We start from the raw sequence: 16,484 nt of genomic DNA, 5'->3' as shown, positions 1-16,484 counted from the left end.
ATCTCGATCTCGATGGAGTGATTACGTGCGACGGGTCGGACCTATATCGTCAAGCATCGAGACATGGAAAACGCTAGAATCTTTTCAAGCTCGGGGTAAAATTAACCGGTATGCGATCGCCCAACTCGTTCGGATACTTCATATGGCCCGATGAACCTCGGACTCAATTTGCCCTTACGGCCAAATCTAAGCACTTTCTTCCAGAGTGAAACTTTGAGAAATACCTTGTCCCCAACCTGATATTCAATGTCTTTTCTCTTTAAATCCGCATACGACTTTTGACGATCCAAGTGGCTTTCAAACTTTCACGAATTACTCGAACTTTCGCTCAAAGATCCTTAATTAAATCAACCTCAAGATTTTACTTTCACTAAGTTCACCAAAATAATGGGGTATGGCATTTACGACCGTATAAAGCCTCGTAAGGTGCCATCTTAATGCTTGATTGAAAACTATTGTTGTAAGTTTAATTCAATCAAAGGCAAATATCTTTCCCATGAACCACAAAACTCTAAGACGCAACATCTCAACATATCCTCAAGTATCTCGAATTATTCGCTCAGATTGGCCATCATCCGGGGATGAAATGCGGTGCTAAATGCATCTTAGTACCCAACGCTTCTTGTAACTTCTTCCAAAATCGCGATGTAAATCTTGGGTCTCTATCCGACACGATAGAAATAGGTACCCCATGCAATCGAACAATTTGGGAGATGTATAATTCGCCAATTTATCGAGCGAAAAAATCCGCATTTAACAGGGATAAAATGAGCAGACTTGGTCAATCTATCAACAATAACCCAGACCGAGTCTTTCTTACTCTGAGTCAAAGGTAACCCAGATACAAAGTCTATTGTCACTCGATCCCATTTCCATTCGGGTATCATAATTGGCTGAAGTAATCCCGATGGCACTTGATGTTCCGCTTTTACTTGTTGACATATCAAACACCTTGAAACAAATTTAGAAATGTCTCGTTTCATACCCGGCCACCAAAATTGACGTTTCAGATCGTTGTACATTTTAGTACTACCTGTGGATCGACATTCGACTCTCGTGAGCCTCATTCAAAATCATCGAAATAAGTTCAATTTCTTGGAACACATAATCGACTCTTGAACGTCAAGCAATCATTGTTGTCAATCCGAAACTCCGATTCCTCATTCGAGGCACATTCAGCTCGTTTAGCGACCAATTCAGCGTCGACTTTCTAGAATTCAAGTATTTGATGAATCAATAATGGTTTGGCCTTTAATTCAACTACTAGCACCTCATCGGGCGAAACGGATAGGTGAGCATCCATCGCTCTCAAAGTAAACAGTGCTTTACGACTCAAAGCATCGGCCACCACGTTAGCCTTCCCCGGGTGATAATCAATGACAAGTTCATAGTCTTTCAACAACTCAAGCTAACGTCTTTGTCGCAGATTTAGATCTCTTTGAGTCATCAAATATTTAAGACTTTTGTGGTTCGAATAAATATGACACCTTTCTCCAAACAAGTAATGTTGCCATATTTTCAAGGCGAACACTATGGCTGCTAATTCAAGGTCATGGGTCGGATAGTTTCTCTCATGCAGCTTTAATTGTCTCGACGTGTAAGCCACAACTCGACCTTCTTGCATCAACACACAACCTAGCCCAAGCAAGGATGCATCATCAGAATAACAAACTCCTTGCCGGACTCCTACTGTATTTAGCACCTGGGGCCTCGGTTAAACAGGTTTTAGTCGATCGAAACTTTCCTGACAGTGTTCTGACCATTCGAACTCAACATCTTTTTGAAGTAGTTTTGTCAACGGAGTAGCTATCATCGAAAAGCCCTTTACAAACCGTCGGTAATATCCGGCAAGTCCCAAAATCTCCTAACTTCAGTAATATTCCTTGGAGGTTTCCAATCGAGTATGGTTGAAATTTTGTTCGGATCCACCCTGACACCTGATGCGGACACCACGTGCCCCAAAAAGCTAACCTCTCCCAACCAAAATTCACATTTACTGAATTTTGTGTATAACTGCTTGTCTTGTAAAATTTGTAATACTAATCTCAAATGCTCGGCATGTTCAGCTTCACCTTGTGAATAAACTAAAATATCATCAATAAACACAACCACAAACCGATCCAAGTATGGTCTGAATACTCATTCATTAAATCCATAAATACCGCAGGGGCATTAGTGAGCCCAAACGGCATCACTAAGAATTCGTAGTGACCGTACCTCGTTCTAAAAGCATTTTTGGGTATGTCCGAGTCTCGGACCCTCAACTAATAATAACCAGATCTCAAATCTATCTTTGAAAACACTGAGGCTCCCTTCAATTGATCAAACAAATCATCAATACGTGGCAACGGATATTTATTCTTTATTGTCACTTTATTCAACTGACGATAGTCGATGCACAATCTCATGGTTCCATCCTTCTTTTCACAAACAAGATCTTGGTGCGCCCCATGGTGAAAAACTCGATCGAGCGTAAACCTCTATCCGTCAATTCTTGCAATTGAACTTTCAATTCCTTTAATTCCGTTAATGCCATACGACACGGGCTATTGAGATTGGCGTGGTACCGTGTACAATTTCGATGTCAATTCCACCTCTCGAACCGGTGGCAACCCCGGTAACTCTTCAGGAAAAACATCTGAATACTCACAGACCACTGGTACTGATTCAAGTTTCCTTTCCGTCTCTTTGCTATCAAATACATACGCAAGGTATGCTTCACACCCCTTTTTCACATATCTCTGAGCGATCATTGAAGATATTATCGCTGGCACCCCTTTTAAATTAGTAGACTCAACTTGGACTACTTCATTATTTGTACCCCTCAAATCAATGGTTTTCCTTTTACAGTTCACCACTGCATCATGTACGGTCAACCAATCCATACCCAGAATAACATTAAATTTGTCAAACGGTAAAAGCATCAAATCAGCCGGAAAACAGGATTCTTGGATTATTAGAGGGCATCTCTATACACTTTATCAACAAGTACGTATTGACCCAAAGGGTTTGACACTCGAATTATTTAACTCAGAGACTCGACAGATAGAGTCTTCATGGATGCTAAGGTTTCACATACGTATGAATGAGTAGAGCCGGGGTCAATCAATGCAATCACACTAGTATCAAAGAGAGTGAAAGTACCAATGATAACATCGGGGAGGATGCCTCCTCTCGTCGCGCTGAATGGCATATGCTCTAGCGTAATACGGTCTCGGTTCAACAGTAGTATCGAGGCCCCTCTCGACTTCCACCCTACCTCCCGAAATTCTCGGTGGTCTACCTCTAGTCATCATTCCACTAGGTCTTGCACCTTGCATCCTATTCTTCTCATCAAGCTCGTGCAATCTCTAATGAAGTGGTCCTTGAACCGCATCTCGTAATAAGCCCCATTAGTAGACTTACCCCAACATTCACCTATGTTCCGTCTTCCACATTGGGGGCATTCAGGTTTCTCTTGGCGATTATTGCCCACACTAGCTATCGAAGTAGCTTGGGAGTCCGTCGATGGTCGTGCTCTAATGGAAATTCTCGCAGTCGTCCTCGATTTATTAGTGTCCTCCCTGAACTTCTTTACAGCCGAAATGGAAATACTGAATTAATGAGCTCATCTAAGACTAATGACATGATGTATTGTTATGAGACTAATTTGATGATTGAGTGTATGTGATAGGGAAACTATTTCATACTTGTTGGAATTATTGCCTAAATATGGTTGTATGCTAATTAATCGGTAAGTTTACTTTCCAGTTATCCGGACTTACTAAGCATATAATTACTTACCCTCTTCTCCTTTCCCTATCTTACAAAGCTCATGAACTCATGAAGATTGGAAGACGGTTGGAGAATCAACACACTATCAACTTGTTCTGCTTTGGTATATAGATACTTTTATTTTGTTTAATGGCATGTATAGGATTTTTGGTTATTTTGTTACATGTGTCATTGGCTAGCCAATGTAAGGGCCTAAATGGTATACTTATTCCTTTGTATATGGCCATGAGATATGGCTCATATTGATGTAGGCTGTAAACCTACTAATGATGCATTTTTATGTTTAAATGTTTCATGAAATATGATGATGAGGCTTATCAGGAATGGATGATTGAAATGGGACCTAATAATTTGAGAGTGGACATAGCATATAATGGTATATGGTTATAATATGGCCTAAGTGAAAAATGTAAAATATGCTATGTTAATCCCTAATACAAAAAGGATAATTTAGCATGTACTAAACCGATGAGATGAGGTTAACATGCAATGAGTTATGTCAAGGTTGTTTAAGAGTATAATTAGGTCATGTTAACTACCACTGAAGTCTCTAAGTGTGTATGGATGAAAGAGGGTGACCAAAGGCTTGGAAAATAGCCCTAAAAAGGTCCACACGAGTAGACACACAGGCATGTGTCTATGATGTGTGTGATACATGGTCAGCCCTATGGGCGTGTTGCCTGGCCGTGTGTCCCCTGCACTTAAAATTTTAGGTCAGTTTTCATGGTAGTAAACACACGAGTAGAGACTTGACCGTGTGTCTCAACCGTGTGGAGGACATGGCCTACCAAACGGGCGTGTGCCTTGGTCATGTGCCTCAAAATGAATGATGACATCATAAATAGAATGTCCGGGTTTTTAAACACGGGTGATGACATGGGCGTGTCTAGACCGTGTGAGGGACACGGGCTAGGGACACAAGCGTGTGCTTGGCCGTGTGAAAATCCCTATAGGTTCAAAATGAAAAATAAATCCAAATAATTCAACATGGGTGGGACACACGGGTGTGTCCCTAAGCACAGCTTTGCCTCTACACGAGTGTGTGAGGCATAACCCTAGTAATTTTTCTAAAAGTTTTTATAGTTCTCGGTTTAGTCCTGGATCGCTTTTAATGTATGTCTTGGACCTTGTAGGTCCATAATTGGGACACTATGATGTTATTTGGTCAGTTTTAAATTAGAATGAAATTCTATAACTCGTATTCTCTGAAAGTGTCTGAGTATGTGTCTGGAAATGCCTCGTACCTTGTTCCAATATCAGGTACAAGTAAGGGGTGTTACATTATCTCTTTAACCTCTGCTTCTTCACCGATTTTACTAGCAAAAATAGGGCTTTGGGGGCTTGAAATTTAAGCTACTTAGTTAACTCACAAGTAAGTGATTTTCATACCCTTTGTGGATTATTTTTGCCTTTTTGAGACCCTTGAAGCATAAGCTTTCAAATGAGGGTAGCAAAATGATTAAGAGTTTAGGGTTTTTCCATGAAATTATTTTTAATGTTTGCTGAGTTTTTATGGAAGAAAATGAGTCTTGGGTGTCTTATAAACAACTTTTGTGAAAGGTGTTAGCATGAAAACACCTAAAAGGACTATTTTGCATAAGTTGTAAAATAGATGATAAATGTGTGAAATAGTGGGAAATTGGAGTTACTATAAGAGTAGAAAGGGCTCGGCTAGGCTTAAGATGTGAAGAAATTTGATAAAAATTAATTTTCGGGCTTAGGGGTAAAATGGTCATTTTGTTAGGGGCAAATTGGTCATTTCTCCCAATTATGAATTGTAGAGTGCCTAGATTGATAAAGTGACTAAATAAGTGTATTTTATTATTTTAGATCAAGAAATACCGAATTCGAATCTAGACCGGGGGAAAGCCAAGCAAATAGACTAAACCGACTAGTCGCAACTTTGTGTAATCCGAGGTAAGTTGTATGTAAATAGTACAAATACATATATGTATTTGAATTGTATTGAAATTATTATAGCATAAATTACTTGATTGTGGAAATGAGAAAATGTGATGAGAATAGAGATAGTAGAATTCCCAATTGAACCTTAGGAAATAAATCGGGTATTCATGCCATGATGTTTGGGTCACTTGTGTGAGCTAGTGTAAGACATGTCTGGGACATGCATCGGACACATTATGAGAGCCAGTGTAAGACCATGACTGGGACATAGCATCGGCATTGAGACGAGTGCTAGTGTAAAACATGTCTAGGACATGGCATCGGCACAGATATGCTAGAACTTGTGTAAGACTATGTTTGGCACATGGCATCAGCACCTGACCCCATGTTTGAGGCTAAATGAGTATCCGATAATGTTCCAAATGGTTCAACGGTGAAAGTAGGATTTCAAGTTAACAAGTATAACCGGGTTGTGAGTGGTACAGGTACCTATATGGTATGTATGAAATGTGAGCTCAATATATGCTATATGAGGTGTATTGAATATTGATGAGTAAGTTTTGCTTATGCCATTTGTGTATTATGATACTTGTTGATGAATGGTAAAGTTATGTTGTATATTTATTTATATGCAACTTACTAAGCTTTATGTTTACCCCCTCTCCTTTTTCATTTTCTTATAGTACCGCCTATCTAGCTCAAGGTCCAAAGGAAGTCAGAGATATCAATCACACTATCAATCGAAGCAATCGATGTAGTTTGACTTATATTTTTGAATATGGCATGTATAGGGCTTAGACTTTACTAATGTTTGTGTCATTGAGAACTGGCCAAATGTGTTGGCTTGGGTTGAAAGCCCTTCATTTTTTATTGAGCCTTGAATGATGGCAGATATTCATTTTGATATATGCAAATGAAGTTACTCTCATAAATGAGTAATTGCTTAATTGATATGTAGTCTACTGTGACTGATTGGTTTAAATAAGTTATTCTTGTATTGGTGTGGTTACTATTATGTAGGTTGTGTAAGTAAGGGTGGCTAAATAGGCTTCATAAATAGCCTTATATTGTCCACACGAGTAGACACACGGGAGTGTGTCTAGGCCTTGTCTGATGCACGGTCTGCCCCATGGGTGTGTGGTCCGACCGTGTGTCCCTGCACGTAAAAATTTCAAGTCAGTATGCATGATAGTAAACACACGGGCAGAGACACGACCGTATGTCTCAGCCGTGTGCCATGGCCATGTGACATTTTGGGGATGCTGACGTCAGAAACAAAATGTCCATATTTTTGCGCACTAGCTAGGACACAGACGTGTCATGGCCTTGTGAAGGACACGGGCCAGGGAAACAGGCGTGTGCCAAGCCGTGTGAAAACCCGTTTAGGTTTGCATTTAGAATTAATTCCACACGGGTGGAGGACATGGGCGTGTCCCTATATTGCTTAGGACATGTGAGTCACAGGGGCCATTAACACAACCATGTTGAAATGGCCACACGGGCATGTTGCCCTTCTACACGAGCGTGTGCCCTGTTTCAAAGTCAAATTTTCTATAGATGGTTTAAGGACATGGGCTGATTCTGAATAGTTTTCAATGGTCGATTTGGGGCTCGTAGGCCTAAATTAATAAGCTTAAAGTAGAAATTGAAAATTTTCTAAAATGGGACCAAGACTTGGTGACTTGGGAAACGTTTTTGTGCATGGGATCGAGTTAGGTAATGCCTCGTATTCCAATCTGGCGTGGGTTACGGGTATGGGGTGTTACACTTTTCCTTAATCCATGACTTCAACTAGTGTTTTTTAAAAGCTATGCACCTGCATCGATATGTCATGTATTTTAGGTAATGCTTAGCATTTTATTTAAGGTTAGTATTTGGTATATTGTCAGTATACTTTTTTTATTTTATAAATGGTATTAAAAATTATCATGTGTCTCTTTTATTTAACTATTTATTTTTTAATATTTTACTATATTATCACCTTCTAATCCTACTTGTGATGTTTAAAAATTCCAATGACAATATGTAAATTATTTATTTATTTATTTTCTTTCCAGGTTTAGGTTTGGAAAAGAACCCTTTTCTTTTTTTCCCTGAGACGTTGGGGTTTACAAATCGACAACGTTGTCTTCACTAGCTAACCTTGTGAGATCTACTTTCAATTTCTAGAAACCTGTAAACATTAAGTAGAAAGTCAGAAATTGTAAACAAAAGACTAACAACTTGTGGCTGAGGTCTTGTGATGTTGTTTGGAGTACTTTATCACATTATTGTTCATGTCAATATCACCTTTGTGATACAAAGAATTTGAGTAAGAATTTGAGTCAATTAATTAAAAACTAAATCTAATGCTTTATGATTACAAGTTGCTCTTTCTTTTGGGTTGTGTTTTAGTTCCTTATTTATCATATAATCTCAAATCAAAATCAAATCACATCATTTTTATAATCCTATCATAATCTTGTTTAAAGTATTATATATTATATTAGTGTCAGCTGCGTTGTAATATAGGGAACATCTAACATGCTATTGTAACTTGTTTATTTGATTGACATATTTTGACTAAACTTTTTTGAACTTTAATTGATGATTTTTGAGAAATTTTAGCAGCCCATTATTGAAGATAATTCATGTAAGAGTTAAGTCAAGCGAGGATGTGATCAAGACTTTCAATGTGATCAAAGTTTTCATAAATAAGAGATTTGAATTTCAAGGAGTTTGATGACAAGATCTCTGAAGTTATTAAAGACTTATTTGGATGTTATATTTGTGATATTAGATATTCACATTGATTGTAATTTAAACAAGTCACTTTATGCTATAGGACGACTTATTTAGGTTATTATGTATGTGAGATATATCACTTGTTTATTGAAGAAGTGTTTTGTATTGCAAAACCATACAAGTAAACTATAGTGTTTTATTAGTTTACATTTAGGCTTTCAAGGGGAAAGACTTTGACAAAGAGTGATTTAATTTGAAGTATACGAGTGAGGTTGAAGCTTGGTGAGTGAGTTGAACTTTAATCACATCCTATGCTTGTTGATCAATAGTGAATTACTCTATGGACAATGCCTTCCAGACGTAGGAGATTCAGAACAATGTGAACAATTTTTTGTGTCTATCTTTATTTTTATAACTACTAGTAACTTTGTCTAGTTACAACTAAATGAATATCTTATAGGAAAAATCAACACAACATTCAATTGATTATAAGAGCAAGATACTTGACACATTAAGTGGAGATCTTGTAGTTGATTTGTAATTAAGATGAAAGGTTCATCAATTTCTATGGATAACACAAATTATGCTTATTATAAGGTAAGGATGGGATCTTTTATGAAGTAAAAGGATGAAAAAGTCTGGCATTCAATTTTGACTAGATAAGAGCCTCCAACTATTGTTGTTGATGGTGTAAATACTCCTAAACTTGAAGTAACTTGGACCACGATGAAGAAAAACTCACTAATGCCAACTCTAAGATTCTCAATGCAATCTTTTATGGTGTTAACCACCAAGAATTTTCGAAAATCTCAAAATTCATGATTGTCAAGCATCAATTCCAAAGAATCTTAGATAACCCTGCAAAAGCTCATGAAGGAACCAATACAGTGAACTAGTCGAAACTTCAAATTTTGATTACACGGTTTGAAACTCTAAGGATGCAAGACAATGGGTCTTGACTAAATTCCATGCAAAGCTTTGTGACATCTCAAATCAAGCTTTTTTCCTTAAAGAAAATTTCAAACTAGAAGCTTGTTAAAAAGGTTCTTCAATCTTTACCTGAAAAATTTGCAATCAAGGTGACTACTAAGGAGGAAGCAAAAGATATTGACAACATGAGAATTTATGAACTTTTTTTTTTTTTTTTGCAAACATTTAAGATGAATCTCGATGAGTTAAGAAGGAGCAAAGGAAAATTTGAAAAGAATATTGCTTTGCAAGTTTCAACCTCAATTCCATCTAAGGGTGAATCTGCCATTGAAAATGTAGGAACAAATGATCCTACTCACTCAAAACTTGAACAGGGCGTCAAAGAAGTTGACCAAGAGGAATAAAAACACATACCAAAACACCTCCAACATAGTGAACATAAACATGCTACAAGAATAACCATTTATAAGCATATACCTTCATGAAACACATTCAAAACAATCAAACTCATGGCATACATTATCCCAAAACCTAGATGACTAACCAATTAATAACACAAAAGCATGTATATACATATATATACATGGATGTAAATCTAGTACAAAAGTTCACAGAATGAACTATATCATACTCAAATTTAGTCGTAACATCCAATTGCCCAAAATTATCAAGTAAGATTCATAAAACTCTCTTAAACCTAAGTACATGCCATTTACACAAAAATTCTAAACAAATTTACGATCAAATGGTGAACTTAGACTAGAGTATTTGAATGTTGCCAACCACAGAAGCCAGTTAGAAACATCACCAAACACCTGCACATGAAAACAAATATGTTCGCATGCTGAGCATTGAAAGCTCAATGATGCTAACATAATTATATTTCAAAACATAAAGATATTAAGCCATGAAACATTTTAACAAGACAATAAATCATATCATTTAGTCAAGTTTCATAATAATCTACAATGAACTTATGTATATCAAGATACCAACTCACCCTTAGGGTATTCGACTCAACATTTCCTTTATTCATACATATAACACAATATGACATATCATTATATCATTAACGAATTCCATATCATTCCACAATGCTCACATGACTACATATCATTTTATTAATTCACCCTCAGGGTATTTAAACAACAATAAACACATGGTAACATATTGCCTCACCTTCAAAGAGTTTGGTTCACTTACATTTTAAAATGAGATTACAATGTTTGGATTGTCAACATTCTACCCACTTTGTAATCTCACATTGCATATAATGTCAAGATGTCGTAATATAAGGTCTAATCTCATGCGACGCATTCCTTAGGTTATTTAAGATTATGAGCGTAATCTTAAATTTTGGACCAATTTTCCCTTTGTTTTTTATTATTTTAATCAATTTAGGCTTTTTGTTCTTAAATAAAGTTTAAGATTAATTAAACACAAAAAAAAAAAATTCTTAACAATGAACCAGTAGATGTTTGTTCTTAAATAAAGTTTAAGATTAATTAAACACAAAAAAAAAATTCTTAACAATGAACCAAGAGATGTCATACATTACAATTACAATTATTATATTTTATTTAATAATTTATTTATTAATATATTAATTATGTTTATAGTTATAATTATGGTTGGCGCTGCAATCACTTGTCATGAATTATTATAATTACTATTTATACATTTATTTCAACATATATATTTACTTATTAATATATAAATTGTAATAAGAAGTAAGAATTGTAATAATTTATCATAATTTTATGGAAATTGAAACTAAAAATATTAAAAGAACTAAAGTTGTTAGAAAAACAAATTCTATAACAAGGACAATTTAGTAAAATGTGCTTCTTGCTAATATTACATTATGCCAACCAAACATTTTTCAGCCAAATAAACCAAACAAAATAATCTCATATTCTACCTATAATCTTACATTCCTGTAATATTGGTACAAAACATAATCTAAGATTTGGCGAACTAAACGCACCTTTAGGGCATTTGAACTTGCATCATGATTTTTCACATATCACTTTTTCAAATATACATTATATAAACACATAACCAAATAGCATCTATAAATTCACCTTAAGGTATTTTAGCAAATATTATTATTAATCTTTCATTTACCATATCTCATTTTTCCCATTACACAAGTTCATATTACATTTCATTATTAACAAAATACGGGCTCAAAAACGGATACACAGATTTATCTACCAACACACCAGTTATCCACTAACACATCAATATATGCTCTTGACCCTCACGGTATTATATAAGTGTCAAATAATATGCTCTCAAGCCTCAAGGTATTATATGAGATTGTTCCCAACCTCATGATATTATATGGGAGTCAAATAAAATACGCACAAGCGTTAAAAACTTCCTCCAACACAAAGGAATCTTATAACATGCCAATTATACCCGAAACTCTATTTAACATTGTTTAAAAGATCATTTTCAAAACATAATTCAATATAGTTTTCATCATGGTATTATAATTAGATCACATATACATACTTAGCAGATTACTAACCATTTTCAGTTTCACAAAAAAAGTCACACATTCCATAACATCCATTATTATTAATAATTACTTAAGCTTAATACTTAATAGATTATGTAAGGAAAACAAATTAAGTTAGCACAAACTGAAACTATCACTCGTTGATCATTTTTTTCCTTTCTTTTGCCTTTCGAGATCCTGATGTCATCTTTAATCACGTATGATATGTCAAACATGAAAACAATAATAGATTCAAACATATAAAAACATTCAAATTAAACATGAAATGCATATCTCAACCTTGAGTCCTTAGGTTTTAATATTCTCTTGTTCGAATCTAATTCGGCTTTGAAACTATAATCAAGGGACCTCAAGCTATCCAAAACATGCTCTTTGTTCAAGTTCTCTAATTCTCTCTCTACCTTCCTAAGAATTCATTAATGGCTACCTAAACAAATATTAATAATTTCTATATCTAATGAATGAGCTACATTAATCTATTACCTTAAGCTAATAATCTAACAGAAATTTAAAAGGAAAACTTACCAATTCTTCAACTTAGCTCACGGCAATGGAGGAACCCTTTCGAAAATAAAATTCTTTTTCTATGTCGTTTGGGAGAAAATGAGAATGAAACATTTCATTAATCTTTTCTTTATATTTCATTTATTATTAAGTTTACTTATAACTAGATAAATATATGTAATGGCTAAGACACCATTATGAAATAGTTACCGGAGATGAATGGATGAGATCATGATTATCCACTTTCTAAATTTTAATGATGGTTTTATTGCTCACAAGTCCTTGGTGTAATAACACATTAAGGACTTGCTTAATCTACCATCTGATTCCTTAAACTCTATTTACCTTGAAATTTAGTCCTTATGCATTAATTGCTAAGTTATCTAATTAATTACTTAATAATTATATTCTCTAATTCCATATTCGTCTCACACTTCTAGATTTATTTTTTTCCAAACCAGCTCAGTTCAAGAAATGCAACCCTCAAATCGAATTTTCCAACACCAGAAAAAATTGGGTCATTACATCACTAGTACAAAGACAGTACAATTAGAAGTATAAGACATATATAAATTATAAGTACACATATATATCCGACCACCTATAATGTAGAATCTAACCAATACCATGCATAACGGACGAAGAATCGGACAAAAGCCAAATTAATCCAGAAAGAACTTAACAAAACCCGCACAAGACATTTACACACTGGGAGAGAAACTCATACATCGTAATTACATATAGTGGGACTCAAACTCAGGCCTTTGATGTATGAGGCATTAACAATTACCAACCATGCTAATACCTCATTGGCCTAATTATTATGTAATTATGCGGGTTTGGTACATGTAATTGATATATGGTTATAATGATATGTTTGAATATGATAGTAAATCTCATGCAATTGTAATTAAAAATATCAATTAAAAATAAAAATATATAAAATTATAATTCTACTTAGAGGGACAAATTAATTAGTAGTTATAAATAAACACTATAAAAATATCATTATTTCAACCATGAAAGCTTGCAAATTGGCATTTTCCAATTGGCTTTGCGAAGTTTTTGGTGGTGACCCATGATGAGGAGGAGTTTGTGAATAAACACTACTCAAGAGAGAAAACTGAGAACCTCCCTATGCCTTGGAAAATTACATATTAATTGAAATAATGACTCTGTCAGCTCAGGTTGCTGCCCCAGACTTTAGTCTTTGTTTGAACTTTGAAGCTTCAACTTCACTTACCATGCATGTAAAGGCAAAAAAGAAAATTGTCTAACAACTAGGAGACAAAAAGCAACCCTGATACTTTATTGCACGGCCAAGCAGTCAGCTGAAAAATATTAACTTACTTTCAAACTGATAGCAAGAAATAAAAAAGGCATAGATGATAAGAGAAACAACGTGAAAAAGATGCAAAATTGTAAAAGTTGCATGGCGTGTCAATCAAACTCAGGTCGATGATGTAATAATTCAGGCCGGTCAAACATCTGTCGTTTATATCATTCACATGTAAACCAAAGAAAGATGATGATTAGTTTACATCAAATGGCATAGATTTCTTTCAGATAAGGTTTAAGATTTAAAACTTAAAAGACAACGTTTGCATGAAAGACTATGCCAAGTCCCTTAGTTCAGAAAGTATTTATCTGGAAGGGTGACTTCATTATATTTTAAAATGCCATAACCAAAGATAAAACCAAATGTACTCTTGATGGGTTCTTTTTGCATGTGGCTCCCAACCAACCCACCATCAAATGCATCAACGTCTATGACCATAACCTGACTTTTGTACGATAAATGGGTCACCCATTTGTTGTTGATTTCAAGATTGGCTTCCAATTGGCTTGAACTATACTCAACCATGAGGCTAAAAAGCCTCATCACGTGCGTGTGCATGCAACTTCACCATTTTTGTCAGTGTTTCTGAGGGAGATTTTTTTTTCTTACAGTAGTTACGAGGAGAGAGAGGGGGACCCTTATGAATGGGAAATGCGTTAAGCAACATCCTCTGCATTGTCTCCATATTCTCTGTTTAGTCAGTTTCCTGTTTGTTATATTTAAGAAGTGAAAGTTTTTTAAGAAGAGTTAGGGATTTTTTACCCCAATAGTTAAAAAATTAATTTAATAACTTAAATGGTATGCCTAACAAATTATTTATCAAAATTATATGTTCTGAGTAGTAATCACGTCTGACAAAGTGGTGGTACACCTATTTTTTGCCTATCATCATTAAATCATAATAGGGTTCAAAAAAATAATATTTTATTATCCGGCCACCCTATACGGTGGCAACTGTATCACACTTATACCGGATAAAATACGGTTTTTGAAAAAAAATGTTTTAAATGGTTAGAGGGGGAGTGTTAGGCGGCACCACTATTTGTAAAAAAAAGGAACCCATGAATGTAGGCTTTCTTACCCAGAAAAGGAGAGCTGTTAAGCGGCATCAAATGGAGGAAAGCTATCAGACAGCACCGCTCTGACTACCTGCGGTGGACGTGACCAGACAATCATAGGGTAATTTTCTCTGACCACCTGCACCCTTTTTCTTCTTTGTCCCTTCTCAGGCCGGAATTTCAAGCTTTAACGGGTAAATTTCATACCTAGCTTTTACCCATTATAAAAACCATTTTGGTCTCCTCAGCCATGGCACCGGTTTTATGTAAAAAAAATGAAACAAGAGTTTAGGGAGAAGAGAATAGAAGAAGGTTTTGTAGTGTTGGAATGAGAGGAGGCAACATCATATAAGGGTTTCAAGGTACATTTTTAGTTTTTTAATTCTTATTTTTTTTGTTTGTTTGTAATCCTTATTATTTGCCCTATTTTGCGATTTTAAAAGAAGAGGAGGCAGCATATTAAGGTTTAGTGATACATTTTTAATTTTTTTTGTAATTATTATTTATTTGTTTATCTTGTAATCCTTATTATTTATCCTATTTTGTGGTTTTGGAAGGAGAGGAGGCAGTAGCATATTAAGTTTTAAAGGTACATTTTTATTTTTATTTTGCAATTATTATTTATTTGTTTATTTTGTAATCCTTATTATTGTCCTATTTTGTGGTATTGTGTTGTGTTATTTATTAGTTGGATGTAGCTATTGAGTTGAGGGTAGATTTTAGAGTAGTTGTTGTGTTCATGTACATTTAATTTATATATTATAGTATCTGTGCTTTTTTCTGGTGCTTGTAATTTAATATTTTTTGTTATTGCACTTAAAAAAACATATTTTATGCCCTCATTTATTTTTTATTTCTCATATTAGAATTAAATGACTCGAATCTTTATTTAAATAAAATATAAGTGGTAAAATAAAATAAAAGTAAGATCCATATAGAATTACACTTCTTTTATTTTATTTTAGAATAAGGTTTTTAAACCTTATTGAACTCCATCTATTTTATATTGATTAGAATAAGGTGTTTCAATCTTACTAGAATATGGCTTTACAAGCCTATAAATAGACATAGTCTATTCCTCTTGTAATTATTCGAATTCGACATAGTAAATTTTCTTCTCCTCTGCCTGTGGTTTTTTTTCGAAAGGGTTTCCACGTAAAATTTATGTGTTATTTATTTTATTTTATTTTCTCAAATTGGTATCAGAGCTTCTGGGTAGTTCATCTCGATCACGGTAATGGCATCTTTGAGATATGAAATTCTGCTGATAGATCGCAACACTAGATTTGTGTTGTGGCAGATTAAGATGCAAGTAGTTCTTGCACAGATGGATCTGGATGATGTCCTGCTAGGGATAAATAAGATGCCTTTGACATTAACAGATGAAAAGAAGAAGTGTAATGATCGAAAGGAATTAACACAATTACATCTGCATTTGTCCAACAAAATTTTGCAGGATATGATGAAGGAGAAGACCACCACTGCATTATGGAAGAGGCTGGAACAAAAATGAATGTCGAAAACTCTAACAAGCAAGTTGCATATGAAGCAGCATCTTTATGCTCATCGTTTGGAGGAAGGTGCGTCTGTACACGAAACTTGGCAGTGTTTAAAGAAATTCTCTCAAACTTAGAGGTCATGGAGGTTCAGTATGATAAAAAAGATCTAGGGTTGATTCTACTTTATTTGTTGCCCCCGTCTTATTCAACCTTTAGAGACACTA

The sequence above is a fragment of the Gossypium arboreum genome, chromosome 2 (genome assembly GCF_025698485.1).
Source record: "Gossypium arboreum isolate Shixiya-1 chromosome 2, ASM2569848v2, whole genome shotgun sequence".
Taxonomy (NCBI): domain Eukaryota; kingdom Viridiplantae; phylum Streptophyta; class Magnoliopsida; order Malvales; family Malvaceae; genus Gossypium; species Gossypium arboreum.
Note: the sequence above shows the minus strand (reverse complement) of the source record.